This window comes from Octopus bimaculoides, chromosome 29, assembly GCF_001194135.2.
Source record: "Octopus bimaculoides isolate UCB-OBI-ISO-001 chromosome 29, ASM119413v2, whole genome shotgun sequence".
NCBI lineage: Eukaryota > Metazoa > Mollusca > Cephalopoda > Octopoda > Octopodidae > Octopus > Octopus bimaculoides.
Genome location: NC_069009.1, coordinates 8,173,251 through 8,179,175, shown reverse-complemented (window position 1 = coordinate 8,179,175; position 5,925 = coordinate 8,173,251). Strand labels below are relative to the sequence as shown.

Below are 5,925 nucleotides of genomic sequence, written 5' to 3'. Positions count from 1 at the left end.
ATATATATATATATATATATATATATGTGTGTGTGTGTGTGTGTGTGTGTGTTGATAGAATGATAGATTGAATGAAAAGAGAGAGGATGAGAGAGATGTGGTTATGACAAGTAGGAAATGGAGAAATGGTGTTCTGTGAAGAATAGAAATGAAAGTACTGAGATCATTTTAAGGAAAAGAATCATTTCATCATTAAAAAACATCAAGGCCTCACATAAAACCACTACAGGTGAGGACCATAAGACACAGGATAAACTACATTTTCAGGGGTTAGCAACTGATAATAATTCATTTTGAGTTGAGTTTTAGGATTAACAAGGGTTTATTGAAGGATATCTTTCTACAGGAATTCATTCATGCCATTTTGAAAGTAAGAAGAGGGTTTAACAAGTCATTGAAGAGAACTTTCAGTTTTGGCAAACTTGATCATTCGATAGGAGAGTCATGTGGGTTAGAGAAGAGATAAGTTTTTCTGGAGGAAATACATGACTATGAGAATGAAGAGAGAATAAGGAATGAAGACAAATGGAGAAAGACTGAGAAGGAGAGAAAAGAAATATAGGAAGGAAATAAGGAAAGGGAAAGAGAAGACAGAAGAAAAGAAAATGATAGAAGGATGACTGAAGCTAGAGATGAAAGAAAAAAAAATTAAGGAAAAAATAGAGATATTTAAGGGAATTACTTTTAGGGTTCATTTACAGAAATCATTAAAGTAGGGATTAATATTTAGAAGGATCACACACTAAGAAAAAAATAATGAAAACTGGACTAGTTAACAAAAAAGAATGAAAACTCAAATTCAATATATTTTAAGGAGAGGTTCTCATATAAAGTAGTAATTCTGATATCAAACAATGCAGGTTTAATTGAAGAGAGGACGGGTGTATTACAACACATACCAGCACCCGGTTTTTTTTTAGGTAAGAAGAAAATATTTAAGAAGTAATTTTCTTAGATTCTCCTTACCAATGAAGTTCCTTAGTTATCGTTGGTGGATGAATTTGTTTCTTTTACTGAAAAAATAATAATTGTTTTTTCAATAAATGATGTACACCGTTTCTTCGATTTCTCATGTTTTGTTTATGATATTTGTATTGTTAATACTAGCATATCACTTGCATAGGATTCCTATTTTGGCCTTTCGGTAGCTTTCCTAAGATATATAGTTTTGCATACCATAGTTAGTCTACATTACTCTTTAAGGAGCACAGTGTCAGATTTCCAGTTTCTATGGTGGATATATATATTCATTCCTGGACAGGACAGGGATCTGTCACAGGATGACTCATTTTTATCTTTTGAGTGGACTGGAGCAACGTGAAATGATGTGTTTTGCTCAAGAACACAACGCATTGCCTGGTTCAGGAATTGAAACCACAATCTTGCAATCATGAATCCAACACCCTAACCACAAAAAACATGTGCCTCCACTTTTACATATCAGAATATCTTGCAATTTTGTTCCAGATTTTTAACTGTTACCAAATATCTTTTTTTTTTTTGGCTGTTTGTTTCTTTTGTACCTTTATTGCAAAAGAACCCTGGCTGTACACTTCCAGCCCTTTATGTCTGATAAGCCTTTGATTATCCTTTCAGCTTTTAGGGAAAACAATTATGAAGACATTCAGGAATATTCTGGCTGGAAATAGTTTTTAATTTATAAATCTATCAATATCTTCACTGTATTACCTTATCACGAATGAGCTCTTTTCCTAACTTATGACTTATGAAGCCTTCCTCTGACAACATCACACACATATATATATGTATATATTGTCACTGCATTTATTTATTTGCTTTTGTTTCTGACTTGCTTGGTCTTGATTCAAAGATGTTTCATCTGAGGCAACCCATTTCTTATTCCAGACATAGTGTATCTAGGACTAAATTGTACCATGTACCATTTTTTCAAGTAAGCAAGGTATGATTCGAGGGAGATATGACTGACAATTATTTTAGGCTTACAGGTCCAGTTTGTAATTCCATTGTATGTAGATAAATGTAATGATGGATAATTTCAAAAACAAGAGAATAAAACAAAAATATATAAAATAGACAAAAAAAAACATGGTTGATGATATGAATGAAGAAAATTTGATGAATAAGCAACAACAACAATAAAAATACTATGCCATTGTATTTTTTGTTTTAAAAAACATTGAGAAGCAACTACTGTAGCTGAAAAATTAACAAGTTATATATATGTATATGTATGTGTATGTGTGTGTGTGTGTGTGTGTGTGTGTGTGTGTGTGTGTGTGTATATATATGTATATATATATATATACATATATATATATATAACTATAAAGGAAAGCAGAAATGAAAACAACAATAATAGCATTGGTAAGTGACTACTACAACTACTATTGCTAAGAAACGAATGAAGAGTAAAAAAATAATAATAATAATCGTCTGAACAAAGGAGAGCGTTCTGAAATGCCAAAAAAAGCCAAGAGTTAAATTGGAACCTGCGTGACAAGTTTATTGCAAGGTCCATCACAAGCTTTTCAAAGCAGCGACAGCCAGAAGAAAAAAATTGTAAATAAACACATGTATGTATATTGAATGAAGGAATTGATTGATTAATTAACATTAATTATTAAATAATACACTACTGTAAGTGTGTAAGTGTGTTGAATAAATCTACTTTATATATAATATTATATATTATATATTCATGCAAGAAACTCTTTGAATAAGCTTATATATATATATATATACATATTATTATTAACATGATATATATATATTTTCTTGCAGTTTAACAATAACAATAATAATAATAATATTAATTAATATTATTGATGTTATTAATTATGACTATCATAATTAAAACAATAACAATATTAATAATAATTATCATTCTTTTTCTTTTGTGTTTCGTACCTTTAGTTTTGTCAATTACCTCACTGAGAAGATGACGCGCTTGCTCGCATAATTCCAGGCTAAAGGGAAGAATGTTAGTGAAGAATGCTATGTCAGATAAAATATTTTTTAATTGGCCCCAGTTCATGACTGGTTTTATATTCATCAACCCAGGAATGATAAGAATTCAAAATCCAGTAGGATTTCAATTCTGAATGTAATAGTCTTGATAATTATATTAATAATTAATATTTTGTGCTATAGGAATAAAGCCATGAGAGTTTGGTGACAAAAGGGAATGAAATTAAAAACATTCCCCAAATATTTCGAAATCCAATAGAAGACACACAAAAAGAAGAAAATTAATTTAAATGGGAGAAGACCCTAATATGAATAGCAACTACAACATGAGCAACAACAAAAACATTCCATGATTTACTAACAATGTGGAATAAAATGAACTTCACAGCTTGAGACATTTCCAAGAGAAGGGTTTGTTACAAAGGTCAGTACCTCCTTGCTTGAAAAAGGATTTTCCATATGACCTCAGAAGATGAGTTAGAGGAGGCTCTGACTGATGGAATAAAGTACTTGGAAGCATGTACCTGGTTTTTATGACCAAGGATAAGGTAAGAAGACAGATAGACCTGGTGCATGACATGGCTATTCACAGGCTAATGCCATTGTAGAGTTCAAGGGGCCCTAGGATTGTGAATAAAGATGATGGTATGAGTGTCAACTCTTGGTGACCAGCTCAGCCTTTTTGTATTGTATATATCATTGGAGTTCAATGAGGTCTGGCTATGTATTTCAGATGATAGCAGAATGAAGAGATTTGGCAGCAGCTATTTTTAACAGGGCAAGTTATCGCAAAGCATAGAAAAAGGACTCCACTTATTGATTTGCTCATCTTGTAGCTGTTTACTTGCAGTGAGTTAAAAACACATTGCCTCTTTGATTGGTGACTAACTGTAGTAAATGGGTGAATCAATGAGAATAAACTAAAAAAAATATCCATGCCCAGCACACACAAAAATTGCAGTGATGTCAGAAAAGGGACCCCCAAACCAGAGTGCAAGTTCAGCCTATTTTTACCCTAACATTTAGGTGTAAAGGTTTTGTAGTTTAAACTATAGGAAATAACTCAGGAAATAAATTGAGGTTTGAATCTCACAGGTAACCATCAGCATATTATTTTTTTCTATCTATGGTTTATTTTTTAACTCAGTGTATTATGTTTTTATGACCAAGTATTCAAGTAAGAAGACAGATAGACCTGGTGCATGACATGGCTATTCACAGGCTAATGCCATTGTAGAGTTCAAAGGGCACTAGGATTGTTAATAAAGATGATGGTATGAGTGTCAACTCTTGGTGATCAGCTCTACTTTGAGATTCATCATTAAAATGAATTACTTCACATTTCCTTGAAGCTTTTACATTTCATAATGTGAGCAGACTTACTTTCTTGCTTGTAAGAATAAAGTATTCAATTTTTAGGAGGAGAAGCCAAAGTCTATTTTGTAACTAGCTACTATGTCTGTCATGGCCTTTGGCTCTTTTTTTCTATCTGAAAGCATTTTTGAATCCAATATATTACATTATTTATAGCCACCTCCATATTAAGATTCAACATTAAAATGATTTATGATTTCCTTAACCTCCTTCTATAAACCTTGGAAGTTAACTTACTGGCTGCTTGTAGATAAGGTTTTGTTGTTTAAATAACAGAAAAACCCCAAGAAAACCTCTGAATATCAGTTTAACTTAATAACTTAAATTTAGTGAGCAAGAGTTTTGTAGTTTAAACAAAGGAATAAAAAAAGTCCTAAACCCTGAACATAAATTTGATCTTATTTACCTTTTCAATATTCAGTATCTGAAAGGATTCAGCTGATTAAAACAGCCCCCAGTTTTTTAAATGGTGCTTATTTTATTGCTTCTCTTCACAAAGGATGAGAGGCAAGTTTGAACTTGCAGTGTTGGTATAGGAATTTTTAGAAATATAACTAATTTAATCATAGTAGCAATAACTGTTTCTAATTTGGGTAAAAGGTTAGCAATCTTTAGGGAAAGGATGCTAGTCGATTAAATTGAACCAGTATTTGACTGGTACTTTATTTTATTGATCTTTGGACGGATGAAAAGCAAAATTGACCTCAGTGGGATTTGTGCACAGCTTCCAAATAACTGGTACAAATATCTGCATGGCATTATTTCCTAATATTCTAATGATTCTACCAATAATAATAATAATAATAATAATAATAATAATAACGATAATAATAATACCTAATATATGCACAAAGCCACGAGGTCAATTATTGCCTCCACTCTAAATGTCCTATACATTTCCACTCACCAAAAAAAAAAAAAAATGGACAATTAGAAAAAGGGCAAATGATCATCCCCGGTGTGTATGCATGTGACAGAAGAAGAAGCATAAAACCTGTGCAAATTGTTAGTTTGGTGGTGTGAAACAGAATCCAGAGTAACACGGTGTTTGTGACACAATGTGACAGGCTGTTTGTAACGCAGTGTGACACAGTGTGTCACAGTTTCTACTATTTTGCTATTTTTTTTTTGTGTTGTTGCTATTTTGACTACATTTACCTTTTTTCATTGTGAGACAGAACTGGCACGGACTTGTATGGAAGTTGTCTGCCGGAAAGAGGTTCATAGATATAGACACACATATTGACTCACATAGACGCATATACAAACACCCACACACATACAAATACATGCATACAAATATATACACAAACGTGAGGGGTGCTGAAAAGTTCCTGGCTTTGGATAAAAGAAAATAGAGGAGGATCAGTTAATTATGATTTTATTCAACATATTCCCTTCTTAGATTCACACACTTATTGTAGGGGTCCTTTAGATTTTCTAAGCCGTGTAAAAGCCTCCAACTAGGTCTGTTGCAGCACCCTCAAAGCCAAGAACTTTTCAGCACTCCCTTGTATAAACATAAAAATATATATACATATGCATGTTTGTATTAAAAAATGAATATGTATATATGTGTGTATATACATGTATGCATATATG

The 5,925-nt window shown here is 32.2% G+C and overlaps 1 protein-coding gene across 1 annotated transcript in view; it reads right to left on the bottom strand.

Moving 5' to 3' along the window:
- The window catches only part of LOC106872354 (myosin heavy chain, striated muscle), a 99,292-nt gene that overhangs the window by 3,197 nt on the left and 90,170 nt on the right, over positions 1–5,925 (bottom strand). The window lies entirely within an intron of this gene.